At 51.3% G+C, this 14,837-nt stretch overlaps 1 long non-coding RNA gene across 1 annotated transcript in view; it reads left to right on the forward strand.

Moving 5' to 3' along the window:
• Nucleotides 1–14,837, forward strand: part of LOC146400250 (uncharacterized) — a 54,461-nt gene that overhangs the window by 15,664 nt on the left and 23,960 nt on the right. Inside the window, exon 2 of the long non-coding RNA XR_014816892.1 lies at nucleotides 909–1,014. This is a non-coding gene — a long non-coding RNA (uncharacterized LOC146400250). The remainder of the gene's footprint in view (nucleotides 1–908; nucleotides 1,015–14,837) is intronic.

Below are 14,837 nucleotides of genomic sequence, written 5' to 3' on the forward strand. Positions count from 1 at the left end.
ACTTCTCTTAAAAATGCCTATTTAAAAAATAAATAGGAGTTCCTGTCGTGGCTCAGTGGTTAACGAATCCGACTGGGAACCATGAGCTTGGGGTTCGATCCCTGGCCTTGGTTAAGGATCCGGCGTTGCCGTGAGCTGTGGTGTAGGTTGCAGACGTGGCTTGGATCTGGTGTTGCTGTGGCTGTGGTGTAGGCTGGCGGCTGCAGCTCCGATTTGACCCCTAGCGGGTGAAGCTCCATATGCCGCAGGAGCGGCCCAAGAAATGGCAAAAAGACAAAAAAAAAAAAAATAAAATAAATAAAAACAGAAAGTACAAAAGATTGTTTTGTCAATTCCAGGTACTTTGAATTTCCATATCAATTTTTAAATCAACTTCTCAATTTCTTCAGAAAAACTTAATAGCGTTTGATTGGGATTGTGTCAGTTTGCAAAGAATTGCCATCTTGACCATATTAAATCTTCCATTTATGAATAAAGCATCTCTCTCCATTTATCCAGTACTTAAATTTTTCCTAAAAAACGAAACTTTTTCCTCTGTTACTTATTTCTTACTTTCTCTTTTTTATTAGTAATTGAGTCATGCTTTTATTTTTATAAATTTCTCTATTTCTACTTTGATTTTAATTTCTCTTCTTTTTCCAACTTCTTAAGATAGAACTCCCAATCATTGATTTTAGATCTCCCAAAATAAGCAAAAGTTCCCTCTGAGCTTTTTAAAAAAGATGTATTATGTAAGCTTTGTGTGTTGTATTTCATTATTATTTAGTTAAGCATATTACCTAACTCCCTTTATGTTTTTGATGTTGACCAATGGATTATTTAGACGTGTTTAACTTCCAAATAGTTGGGATTTTTCTATATCTTATAATTATCTTTTTTTTTTTTTTTTTTTTTTACTTCACCCACAGTGTGAAGAAATTCCAGCACCTGGAATTGAACCTGCCCCAGCAGCAACCCAAGCCACAGCAGTGACAATGCTGGATTCTTAACTGCTAGGCCACGAGGGAACTCCAGGTATCAGTTTTTAATTCTGTTGGGATAAGAGGATAGACTCTGTAAGATTTCAATCTTTATACATTTATTTAGACTGATTTTGTGGCCCACTCTGTTGAGTTTAACCCAATGCATTTGAAGAACGTGCGTTTTGCTGTTAGATGGAATATTCTCCAAGCATCCTGAAGGCATAGGCGGCTGATAGGCTCATGTAGTGTCTTCAGTGATCCTTTTGTATGACACGCATGGTGTAGACTGGCTCTTTGTGGGAAGATCAGTTGGGTTTCACTCCTTGGATATTTGTTGATTGACTGTCCCCGCCTCTCCTAGCCTTTTGTCATTCTGTGGCTGCACCTGCGACATAGGGACGTTCCCGGACGAGAGGTTGAATCTGAGCTGCATCTGCGGCCTACATCATAGCTTGCAGCAACGCCAGATCCTTAACCCACTGAGTGAGGCCAGGGATCGAACCTGTGTCTTCATGGACACTATGTTGTGTTCTTAACCCACCACAACGGGAGCTCCTTCCCCACCCCCACCCCCCGTTTTTAAAGTAATGCATCCTATAGTCCTTGTTCTTTGTTGCGTGATTTGGGGTTTCATCTTAAATATCCCGGATGTTGAGTTGTGGAAACTTGGAAATCTGTTGCTTTGATAAGTCGTTTCTTTGTAGCAGCAACTGGCTGGGCTGCATTCTCCGACTTGGATGGTCACCCGGTTTTAGTCCAGTAATTCTGTTCCTGCTGAGCTGCTTTTAATCTGCCCCCCACATCTGAGTGCGCCAGGGTGAGCCCGAGATGCGGGCAGGAGGAGGTGGCGGTCTCCTTCCCGCCGTCTTCCGTCCAGGCTCCCAGGCCTACCTCCCTCCTCACTCAGCTTCGGGGTGGGTGCCGCCGTCGGCCTTCAGCCCTCTGGCTCCTCAGATGCCGCCCTGTGCCAGCCTGTCTGTGGAAACAGGAAACGCCCTGAGGGACACCCCTTAAGGTCTGCTCCCCACCAGAATCCGCCTGCTTCTGATCCACCTCCAGGGCCTCCAGGCCGATTCTTTGGTGTCCTATCCAGAGCCAACTGTGGTCCCCTAGGAAGAAGTTGTCCCTGGGGTCTTCCTCGGCTCTACGTGGTCATGGAGGCTCTGTCTGTATCTCGTAGTTTCTTGCCCATTGGATGCTGGGGGTCGGCTGCTCTTTCTCTTAACTGCTGGAGCATCACCCGCTTTTACTCACAGTGTGCTCTTTATTAGGCTGTTTACAAGTTAAGCTTCTCTCATGCATGGGTTTTTTTTTTTTTTTTTTTGTATTACATTTCTTTATTTTGAGTAGGAGACATTGTTCTTCTTTTCTTCCTGCTTACTTGCTTTTCAAAGGTTTTGCTGTTGCGTTTCTCATACGTCACTCATTCTCCCTAGAAGAAACCAGGTCTCATGGAGGCTTGGAGCTGGGTGTCCACGAGACTGCGGGTAACACACAGCAGCCGGGGTGCTGGGCTTCTGACGTGGGTGGACGTCCCACTGGCCTCCAGACCCCCAGTTTGCTGTCCCTGCAGCATTCCAGTACCCAGCCTGCCTCTGGGCTCTGTCTCCAGGGAGGACTGTCTTCTTTAGTACTTGACAGGCACCAAACTCTGGTCTTCACGGCCTGTGTGTGGGCTGCGTGCTCTCTCCTGCATCGCTGCGGCCTCGTTTCTTCCCCGCAGCCATTCTGTTTCTTTTCTTTACTTCTTTTCATGGCATATGGAGGTTCCTAGGCTAGAGGCTGAATTGGAGCTGCCACTGCCAGCCTCTACCACAGCCACAGCAACTCCCCATCTGAGCCGCATCTGCGACCTACAGCACAACGTGAAGCAACGCTGGATCCTTAACCCATAGAGCAAAGCCAGGGATCGAACCTGCCGTGGTTTCCAGGAAGACAGAGTAATCCCTGTCTTCAAGGAGTTTCTAGTGTATTGAGCGTATAAATGATCCTTGTGATTAATGTTGTAATTTTGGAAAGATGCACTTGAATGGCACCAAGCAATGTTGAGGACTTTGGTCTACCTTTGTGTGTGTGTGTGTGTGCGCGCATGTGGTTGAAAATTTGTGTTTCCAAGCTGTCCTTACATCCCTTAAGCCATGCCAACAGGCTCAAGGATCCTTTGGTCTTGCCCTGGCAGTGCTCTGGCCAGAAGCCTTGCCCACTGTCCCTGTATCATCTCCTTGGTTAATTTGGATTTCCTCCTGCCCATTTTAACCCTCCTCAGTTAGAAGATCCGAGTCCTCGACGGAGAAGTCGGATGCAGGAGGCAGGTAGAACCATCTTCGCTGTCATTTGTTAGCAGCTTTACCATCAGCCCACCACTTTGTCCATCCCTTTCCTTTTCCTAAACTTCCCCGAAAACACCCGTGCCCACGTGTGCTAAGTGTATGTCTGAGCATCAGCTCACCTCTGGCTTTAGAATTTCTATTCTCGTTTCTCCATGCCCTTGCCCTTCAGAGGAGAAAGCCTGCTGGAATAGAGATGTGGGTCCTACTTCTGGCCGTGCCATGTGTGGGTTGTGTACATGTGAACAATTCCTCAGTGTTTTTGACCCTCCAGTTCCTCCTCTGTAAGGGGAGGGTCATAAGAATGATGCTGGCGAGCTGGTGATGACAGCTGGAGGGTCACAACTAATGTGAAAACGTCCTTGGAAAACCTCAACCAAGTTCAAAATCGTTGCATGTTGTTTTAGTCAAATATTTACCATTATTTAAGGTTTTGTAACTTAAAATTGGCATTCGCAGCAGCGTGTCTGGTAAATGGAGGAGTTTGAATCTAATTAGAAGGCAGTGTTCCGCTACTTGGATTCCTCTGTCTTTAAAATCAGGAAGGCAGATGCCTCCATCAGCATCCTTGGTTGGCTGTGAGAGCTGTTTTGGTGCCATGCTTTGCCGGGGACCGTCTCGAAGCTAATATCATGGGAATTGAAGTGAATCACTGGAAAATGCAATGTTAGGAAAATAGGCAAGGACGTGTTTCCAGTTTTATTTGCTTCATTTTTGCCCTTTTGACGAATGAATCGGAGATGAGTGGATATGAAGTTCATTGTCAGCCCGCGTGGTTTATGTCAAAGGAAGGTGGTACCGAAGACCATCCAGGTCCCATCTTTTCGTCCTCAGAGACGGGGGCCGGGGAAGTGCCGCCTCCTTCACCTCTTCCATCAGGAGGAGGGCACTGCCAGGTAAGCAAGGCCACTTCCCCCGTCCCCCGACCTGAACCAAGACCTGACCAGTGACCTCCGCGTTTCTGTGCTTAATTCTCTTGCAACTGAAACTGCCAGCTGGTTCAGACAGTTCCTTTGGTAGATCATCTGCACTTTTCCTGCTGAAGGCATCCTTAGTGAGATAACCCACGGGTCTCCTGCTGGCTTCATCTGTTCAATAATTCAATAACGCCTCGATCATATTTCTAAAGATATTTCTAAAGATGTGGCTTTTCTTTATTTTGCTTTTCTTCTCTGCACAATAATCTGCTCCCCAGCAGCAAAGGCAAGTTAGTAAAAACCCAAGGGGGAGAGAATTTGCAACTGACATTCTTAAAAAACAGAGAAAAAAAGAGAGTCCATAAACATTAACTATGTTCACTAAAAGGACAGAATTCGGAAAAGGCGACAACGCGAGTTTGCATCGGAAATGAGTAACAGGCAGTTCTGTAAAATCACTTTCTCGCCACGCCTTACTTTCCACCATTGCTGCGAAGCCTGTCCCAGGAATTTCAGCGAGACGTTTGTCCCTATTTTCGAGCTGATGGTATACGTGATAGGAGACGGCCTATGTGCGTGGTCCTGCATCAAAACGTTGAATACTTTTCAGGTGTTGTGAGTCCGAGGGCCCCTCTGGCGGCCTGGTGCTTGGATATGGGTGTGGCAATGGCCTTGGATGTTGGATGTGGGGATGACCCTGCGTGCTTTCCAGGGCTCTCAGCCTCGCTTTGCAGGTGCTTCTCATTTCCACCTCCTGGAGATGGCAGCACTCCATCCTGCCCTGGCCAGTCCACCTGCTGCTGTGCTTCCTTGGCCCAGGGCTCAGAAGCCTCAGTTCTCTCATCAGCAAAGTGGAGGAAGTGAGTGGGCGGGGCCCCTACGGGGGTCGGGGGTTCGGGGTTTGTTGCGAAGATCAAAGGGGATGGTCTTGATGTGTTCCAGGACCTGGTCAGACTGTGAGCGTTGTGAATTCTTGTTCTTCTTTTTTTTTTAATAGAGATTTTTATTTTTCCATTAAGCTTATTTGCAGTGCTTTCGTTTAGTTTAGTTTAGTTTAGTTTAGTTTAGTTTAGTTTAGTTTTGTTTTGTTTTAGGACTGCACCCATGGCATATGGAGGTTCCCAGGCTAGGAGTCGAATTGGAGCTGCAGCCGCCAGCCTACACCACACCCACAGCAACCCCAGATCCGAGCCATGTCTGCAACATGCACCACAGCTCATGGCACCTCAGGATCCTTAACCCACTGAGCAAGAGCGGGGATCGAGGAGTTCCTGTCGTGGCGCAGTGGTTAATGAATCGGAGTAGGAATCATGAGGTTGCGGGTTCGATCCCTGGCCTTGCTCAGTGGGTTAAGGATCCAGCGTTGCCGTGAACTGTGGTGTAGGTCGCAGATTAGGCTCGGATCCTGCGTTGCTGTGGCTCTGGTGTAGGCTGGCGACTGCAGCTCCGATTCGACCCCTAGCCTGGGAACCTCCATATGCCGCGGGAGCAGCCCAAGAAATGGCAAAAAAAAAAAAGAGTGGGGATCGAACTTGAATCCTCATGGATACTAGTTGGGTTCTTAACCCGCTGAGCCACAAGGGGAACTCCCGCGTGAATTCTTGTTCTTAACGAGCGGCCTGGTGTAGCGTCAGCTCTGGACACGGTCTCCTGCCCTCACCTCAGCCAGTTTCCTTGGCTGTAGGAGAAACGCAGAGTCCGAGAGCCCTGTCGCCTTGCCTGCGTTTTCACTGGCCTCTTCCGAGCTCCTCTCTGACTCCTCTTCCCTGGGGCTCTGTCACTTTTGGCTCCTAACTCCAGGTTTCTTCATGACTGTTCTGGAAAGAGTGGATTACTCTGTGGATATTGGGGCTGAAATTCTTGCGCTTATGAAAAAGTTGTACAGAAGCAGGTCCCTGTGCGACGGCATTTCTTGGAGAATGTGAGGTTTATCTTTTTTTTTGTCCTAAATAGGGTAAGATGCTTCCACGTGTGTGTGAGAGGGCACCTCCACTGTGCTGGCTTAGACAAGAGGGGTTTATTATTGCATCTGACAGGAGATGAGGAGGCAGGAGGGCCTTAAGTTTGGCTAATTTGGGGGCTTGATGACATCACCAAGGACCCTGGATACAGGAGTGGTGCAGTGAGTTAATGATCTGGCATTTTCTTTGTGGTGGCACAGATTCGATCCCTGGCATGGCGGACTGGGGATCCCTTGTTGCTGCAGCTGTGGTGTAGGTTGCCGTTGCATCTTGGATTTGATCCCTGGCCGGGAAACTTCTATGCTGCAGGTGCAGCTGAAAAAGAAAAGAAACAAACAAACGAACAAGAGAAGGCCCTGGCTACAGTGCCATTTTCCCCAGGGAAATGACGTGTTGGGCTTTTAGGACACTCTGATCCCACCCTCAGGGGAGCTTTTAGTTCCACATGTCCGTGCTCGGACCCCAGACTCTGCATCTGGAGCCACATAGATGGATTGTCCAGTTGTTTACCTTTCTGGTTCCGCGGTGATGCTTCCGTGTCCTGCTCAGACGTGAAATCACAAGTCCCTGCAAAATGCAAAGCACAGACTGAGCGCCCCGTGTGCCCTTTGCTGTGGGAAGAAAGGGAGGGAGGCAGCCGCGAGGACCTATTTCTGAGAACTGCTTCATAGCTGGGGTTGAGTCACGGCCCCTTGGAGAAGGTGCCCGGATTGGGGTCCCTGTGCAAACAGAAATGGCTGCACCAGAGCCCCTCTGTCTCTGAGGCCTCCCCTCCCTGCTGCAGACTGCACGCCTGTGCCCCAGATTCATCAGGGCAAACCTGCCCCCACCCCACCCCCGTGGTCTTGGGAGGGGAGACTTCTGGGCGGTGCTTAGTGTCCTTAGGGTGCCCTCTGCCCATGGCCCCACGTGAGGCCACAGAGAGGAGGCCATCTGTGAACCAGGACGGGGGCCTTGCCAGACGCTGGGTCTGCTGGAGCCCTGGCCCTGCACCTCCAGCCTCCGGAGCTCTGGGGAGCTCACTCCTGTTGTGTACGAGCCCCGCAGCGCAGGTTCCAGGGCCTGGACTGCTGCGGAGACTCCCTGAGGCCCGCCGGGGGGACTCCTGGCTGGCACCTGGGTCCCCAAGGCCCGGCTGGGCGTCCTGAGGCAGCAGGAAGCACCATCTGCGCTGGGTGTGTCCTTGGAGGCGCTGTGTCCCTGGGGAGTCCTGTCCCTTCAGGACCGGAATCTCCCTCTGAAAAGTGATGGGTTTAAAGGAGCCGGACTTCCTTAGTGCTCATTGAGTCGTCGGTGAAAATCACACCCTTTCCTCTGTGGGGGGCGAGTGGAAGGCCCTGGGGGTAAAGGCGGGCGGGCATGTGTGTGGCACGACCGGTCGTCTCTGCAGCTCCACCTCTCGCCCAGCCCACGCGCGCCCACTCGGAGGTCAGGGCTGCCGCCAGTGACCCGTGGCGCCGGCGCCCCTCGTGCCGTCCGTGACGTCGGTCCCCCGTTCCCGATGGGGGGGCTGCCTTTCATGTAGGCCAGACTTTTTCTCTCCAGCCCTGAAGCCTCGATCCCCCCTTTAGCCCCCAGAATTGGCAGATCTGGTACCCGCCTGGGGATGTCTCGGGGACGGGGAGAGGGAGGCAAAACCACTGAAAGCTCCGGGGGGGGGGGCACATCTCCACTTTCATCGCCCTTCGTGTGGAGGGAGAACCGCTCCGGGGAAACAGGGGCAGCCGAAGGTCAGGGCTGCTGGGCGATGGGGGAGAGCTTTGCAAACACAGGAGCACAAAGGACCCAGGGCCCCCTTCCCCACGGAAGAGCCATCGGTGGAGCATTGTGGCAGAGTGTGTTCACAGAGCGGGTCCCCGAGGCCAAGTCACAAATCTAAGGCTGTTTGCAGCACGGGGGGTGGGAAGGGCGAGCCAGGGTGGGGGCAACAGGACGTGCGGGGCCTCTGAGTGCCCTCTGCTCAGTGGGGCCCAGGCTGGCAGAAGCTGGCTGACCCGGCATCAACCTGGGAGGGCCACAGGTGGTTCTCTGGGGACACTTAGGACTCGGGTGACCTGGAGCCAGGCCTGCCTGAAAGGTCAGCGTTGGGGTGGGAGCCTGTGTCCTTTGATCGGCGGTTATGTGTGACCTGGCGCTTTCCCAGCTGTCTCTTCTTACTGTGTACGGAGTTGAAAGCAAATCAGGAGGTGTGGTGGAGGAGCCAGCCTGGTCCAGGCTCCCAGTGACACTGGGCTGGCTCTCCTGGGAATGTTGAGACCTGCAAAGAACCTGCACGTGGCTGAACAGGACCTTCTGGGGCCCTGCCCCGCTGACCCTACCTGCACAAGCCAGTAGCCCCTTCCAGAATCCTCCTTGGGTCACTAAGGAGATGCTGTCACGGCCTGGCCTGAGGCGTGATGACCTTCCATCCTCCCCACCCCCACCAGGTCCCCTAAGCCAGGGCTGGTGTCAGTGGTAACAACTGCAGGTAAGACACCCCCCCCCTCCCCGTTCTCTGGGGTTTATACTTGCTGGACACTGTGTTCAAGCACCTGACATAGTTGTGTCCCTTCATCGTTACTCTCCCAAGAGAGTACTCTCCCAGGAGAGTTACTCTCCCATTTTGCAGCTGAGAACACGGAGGCTGCAGGTCAGTCAATGGCCCAGCTTCCCAGGGGTGATCAAACCGTAGAGCCAGTCTGTCCACGGTAGTAGCATGCAACCCTGGCTGCCCACTCAGCTTGTCTGAGAAGAGGGTTTCGGTACCTGTGTCTGGTCCCCCTCGGACTCTGCAGGCCTTGATCTAGGTGAGAGGTGACTGCAGTGACCCGGGGTGGCCCTGCCTGCCTGGTGCCTGGGCCCCTTCTCCCTGAAGCTCCACGGGCTTCTGGTGGCTTGTCTTCTGCTCTCAGAGTGGTCAGTGCCAAGGCCATGGGGGCGTCAGCATCTCCGCCTACGTTTCTCTTTGGCTAGAAGAGTCTTTTCTAGGCAACTGCAGACGTTGGATGGGAAGAAAGACTTTCACTATTTTTCTAAAGCATTTTTCACACCCATTGCAAGACTGGGCATGAGGTTGTTCCATTTGTTCAAGGGACAGGGTCTGTCTGCAGTCTCTCTGTGCGTCACCCTTCACTCACCTTCAGCGTTTATCTACTCAAGACTTGGCTGTCTGGTTCATGAAACAAAACATGTCTCGTTTGCCATTAAATATTAATGTGAGTATAATAGACCTGAACCATAAGAGTTTTTAATCATCTCACTTTTGATCATTAAATCCCATTTCAGTTCATTTATGATGTCAATAATATGAATTATAAAAGGTTCACTGCTCAGGTTTTAGCATCACAGGAAAATTACATTTTGCCGTGATTTCATCTCATGATTTCTGTATGTGTTTACCCAGAGCATAAATAAATAGATCGGAGCGTGGGTTTTTAGACAAAATGCTATTATTAGAATGGACGGCGAGGCACCCTTGCAGCCTAGGACTGACTGGGAAGTGGAAGATTGGGCCCACGCTGACCGTGGAAACTCGAGATCACCTGCTCTGTTAACCCGGATAGTTTCCCTCCATGAGAGAAAGGAGTTGAAACGTCCTGAGGTTTGTATTTTACAGGGCGTGTAGGACACAAACCAAAAGAGAACACGAAGGCCGTTTTTGAAAAGCCATGTGGACTGATCCAGGAGAAGCCCATCTGGAGATTTAAAGAGTCATTTCAAGGCAGATTTGACCTGCTCGGTCCTCTTACATGCAGATGTTCTTCCGTAAATAGAGTGCCTGCATTTGCATTTTACGGATCTTTAAATTAACTAAGTGTGCTCAATTAAAGATCGCAAAGGGGGCATCAGAAGAACAAGGGTTCGAGTTCCCTGGTGACTCAGTGGGTTAAGGATCCAGCATCATCACTGCTGTGGCTCTGGTTACGGTTGTGGCATGAGTTTGATCCCTGGCAGGGGAATTTGGGGTGCTGCAATCGCAGCCCCTTCCCCCCGAAAAAGGAACTAAGGGTGAAGCCCAATTCCACCCAAACGACTTCAGCTTCCTGCCTTTGGGTGAGTCATTTATCAATTCCTCTGTTTTTGAGGCAGAGGTAACAATACTCAGAGTTCTACTTGTGTGGGGGTGGGCTCCCCGACCCCTGCATTGTTTGAGGGACAGCTGTGTAATTCCTGGGTTGGCTGGATAGAGCATTCTAGACAAATAATTTCTCTCGGAAGCTTAAACGTGCTTTGAAGTAATTATCCAGCGAGGTCTAGTGAATATTGATTGTAGTGCTTGAGGATTATTTACAAAACATTCACACTCCTGTGACCCTTGTCCAAATCACTACCTGGACTGTGCCCAGGACTCTGAATCCACCCTACTGTCCCACCAAGTTACGGCCCAGGACGCAGTCAGGGGGACCCCAGTGGGTCTGGAACCTCAGACCTCTGACTTTGATCTTGCCCTGATGCCCATCACTGGACTGGCACCAGCTGGGAGGGGTGGTCTTCAGGGATGGGGGTGACCAGGTGTGAGAGGGGTCCTTCCCCTCCATCAGTCCAGCGTCTGAACCGAGCAGGTGAACCTGTGTGGCCTCAAGAGGCCTGGGACATGCTCTGGTGGCGACTCCACTTTAGCTTGGGCAGGGAGCCCTTTCAACAGTTTTTATTTTAAGTTTTTTAATTGTTTACATTTTTAAATTTTTTGGCGCGCCTATGGCATGTGGAAGTTCCCCGGCCAGGGATCAAATATGCACCATTATAGCAACCCGAATCACTGCAGTGACAGTGCCAGATCCTTAACCGACTGTGCCACAAGGGAACTCCTCAACCATTTTTAAAATATTAAAAATATTTGAATGTACAGCCTTTCCTAGTGTATTAAATAGCGAGAGTATAATTAGACATTCCCCAGCTCCGTGTAGCTTCTCTCGTTTTGACAGTGCGTTCACCCTTCCATACAGGCTCAGGAACCTGAAAGACTCCAGCTTTCTCATTTCCTTCCTAATTATTGTGGAGGAAAATCATAATTTGTCGGGAATTTCTGATTTTATGCATCTCGTCTCTGACTGCTGCCCACAGTTTCTCGTTCACATTCAGCCGCATGAAATATCGATTTTGATAATACAGTCATTGTATTCCAATCACCTTAAGATTCATGGCACGGCTTGGGCCATGATTGGGTAGTAATTGTTCATATAAATCCACTTTGGAGATAGACGCAAGTACAAATCACAGGCTGTCAGGGTGCACTTTCCTTCTGCAGGATTTTTTTTAGCTGATATAAATTATGAAAGATGCTGACGGTGCTCCAGCACATTCGGTTGCGTGTAGTCCAAGTCCCCACGGCTGTGGTTTTTAAAAGCTGCGTCGCCGGCTGTCTGCGGAGATTCCGAGGTGGCCGCCAGGCTTCGGGGAAGAGCCTTGTTCTGTTCTCGCTCCTTCCTCCGCTCTCCTTTCCACCCTCCTCCTCCTGCCCACTTGGCCAGCGAGTCCTCCCCTCCTAACCAGGGTGCCTGGTGCCGGAGGGGGGAATGTCCCCCAGAGAACTGACCAACGAGATGTCAGAGGCCGCCCTGGTGCTGCCGGAGGGCACCTCACCCTGCAGGGCGGTCCCGAAGGCTTTCTGGGGGATCTGCCTGAGCCACCGGGGAGGGTCAGCTCTGCCTTTGCAGGACCTGCAGGTCAGATGAGACATCGTTCCAGGACCTCAGAACATCTGCAGATTGACAGTAGCCATCCTGAGCCTCCTGTGATTTAAATAAAACCAAAGATAAGGGAAACCAAATACCATTCAGTCTCTCTCACTTCTTGTCTTTTCCCTATCTCTCTCACTCTAACTTGCAAAGAAATGAAGTCTGCCCTGTGATTCCAGCAATGCCCCTCAATATTCTCCTTTTCCCCCTAACTGCCACTCGCGTTTCTCTCTCTACACTGCAAATATCCGCTTACTCTTCCCATGGTCCCCTATTCATAACCAAGTATTAGGAATAGCTCTAGCTAACTAATTCTTACTTATGTGTAAATGACTGATAAGAACCAGTCACTCTGAAGGTATTTTTAGTGTCCAGAATCCTGAAGGCAGATAAAACGTGTCTTCTTCTGTGAGCGGTGGACCACAGGTTTGCAGAGTCTTTCCGGATGAGGGGAGAGAGGCTCCAGGAGAACATAGCCATGCCGAGCCCCCAGGTTCCCCTGCACAGGTGTCAGAGGACCCCAGACTGCTGCTGGCTGTGAAGTTGATTTGAAGATGAACAACTGGCATTAAAGCAAAAATGTTCAGGGGCTGGAGTGGCGAAGTTTATGGCCCGAGGTTGGGCTCTACTAGAAATAAGGGGAGAGCCTGCCTTGAGGGAGGGCACGAAGGGAAGCCAGCCCAAAGGGGGCCCAGACCAAGCCTGGGTTTCAGCTTGTTTCCCACACCTTTGTCACCTTGATTCATGTTTATTGTTTGTCCTAGTAACGCTGTGCACATGATCGTTTGATTACAAACAGCATCAACAATTTTACTGACATCTTTTTCTTTTTCTTTTTTTTTATTGGGGGGCTAACTCGATTTAAAAAAGTGAAAAGGTAAACTCTACCTCTAGGAACACGACCGAGAAGTGGTTTTGTTCTACAGGTTGGGATTTCATTCATCCCCTTCTGAGGCACCTGCCTCATTGCTGTTCTTCTCTCCTGCTCTTTTGTCTTTTTAGGGCCGCACCCACGGCATACGCAGGGTCCCGGGCTAGGGATCAAATCGGAGCTGCAGCTGCCGGCTACACCACAGCCACAGCAAAGCTGGATCTGAGCCTCAACTGTGACTTACACCACAGCACACCGCAACGCTGGATCCTTAACCCACTGGATGAGGCCAGGGATGGAACCTGCGTCCTCATGGAAACCAGTCAGGTTCTTAACCCGGTGAGCCACATGGGTTCATTTTTAAAGAAGTAACTGGCCACCCCGTTTCAGAAGGTGAAAATGGGGGTGGGACTGTCTTCCCACGGGTGGGGTCTGGCCGTGGGAACCAGAAAGTTCACCGTCAAGTTCGTATCACGTGTTTTAAACCCAAACCAGTTGTTTTGGAGAACAGGCTGGGATTTAATTACAAAACACTCTGGGTCCTTAGGACTTCCATGTTTGCAAAATGAGCCCCTGGAGTTCCTGTCGTGGCGCAGTGGTTAACGAATCCGACTAGGAACCATGAGGTTGCGGGTTCGGTCCCTGGCCTTGCTCAGTGGGTTAACGATCCGGCGTTGCCGTGAGCTGTGGTGTAGGTCGCAGATGCGGCTTGGATCCTGAGTTGCTGTGGCTCTGGCGTAGGCCGGTGGCTACAGCTCCGATTTGACCCCTAGCCTGGGAACCTCCATATGCCGCGGGAGCGGCCCAAGAAATAGCAACAACAACAACAACAACAAAAGACAAAAAGACAAAAAAAAAAAAATGAGCCCCTGCATAGGGAGGGCCCCACGATTTGAAATTCCCTCTTCCTGGGTCCACCTGAGGCCAGTGACTTTGTAAGTGTCCCCACAGGTCCGGGGTTGGCTGGGTCCTTCCCAGGAATGGGCAGAGGTCGCGTCCCAGCACTTGGAACGCGCCTGCATTCACGCCATACGAATCGGTGTTTTAAGACACTGGGGCTCATGTGTAATTGAAAATAGTTTCCCCGGCTGCCCGCCCACCTCTGAGTCCTGCAGACCAGCTGTTCTCCAAGAGCGCAGATGTGAAACCCGATTCTGCGTGGGGACGCGCCAGCCGGTCCCAGCAGCTGTAGAGCATCCTGGGTGCGCCTTGATCCTGGAGGCGGTCAAGGCCAAGGCAGCCCTGTTTAGAAGCCCGGCCGGACCGAGAGGCTGCATGGGGATGTCTGTCCTAGAGGCCAGTGTCTGTGGGGCCCCGGCTACAGATGTCCACCCTTGAGAGTGAGGTCAGGTGACAGGGGGCTGATACCCGGACAGCTCCCAGGGACACTTAAAAACATGTCATAAAGACGCCCGTTTTATCCAAACTGTTTCTTGCATGTAAACCACACTGTAACAGAGGAAAGAAGCCTCTTTCTTTCTTGATGAATTTGACATTTTTAAAGAAAATCTGGGTGTTACAAAGCCACCCTGGCCTCGCCCTCCGTGGATGTGGGCCTGCTGTAGGCCGGGTCACAGGGCACTGGGCGTGCCGAGCGGGAGTGCGAGGGAGTGCGAGGGCAAAGTCTCCTGTTTGCCCACCGCTTCTGGGTGATTTCTGTCTGCAGGTGCGCTTTGCGTGGGGAGCGATCGCTTTCCTAGCTTCTCTGAGACCGTCCCCCCCAGCGTGTAAATTGGGTGGGAGCAGGGAATGCACTGGGGACCCCAAGGTGGTGTGGGGGTGAGCCGCTGGGCGGGAGGGAGGCCTTGCTTGGGCCCCGCGTGATAAAGGGCCCTTTCCTGGGGGAGAAGGTGGAAGCATAGTGCCCTCTGCTTCTAGTGGCTTCTCTGGGCTGTGTGGTAAGGAATCCTGTGGGCAGAAACCCTGCTGCTCCCTAGGCGCCCCCCCCCACCCCACTTTCTTTTGGGTTCTGTGGCTCTTTCCCCTGTTATTCTCCCGCCAGCCCGCCTCCAGACTAGTAACTATTTCAGGGAGCTCAGGTCCTGCTCTTGACAGAGAGAAGCTTTCAAGGCATTTGCAGCCTTGGAAATAGCAAAGGCACAAAATGCTCGGCTGTTGTTGCTTTATCTTCAGACTCAAGAA

Source organism: Sus scrofa, chromosome 9 (genome assembly GCF_054392235.1).
Source record: "Sus scrofa isolate SSC_HxYL_T2T_F1_AM1 chromosome 9, Sscrofa_HxYL_maternal_Yorkshire_Landrace_v2.0, whole genome shotgun sequence".
Lineage (NCBI taxonomy): Eukaryota > Metazoa > Chordata > Mammalia > Artiodactyla > Suidae > Sus > Sus scrofa.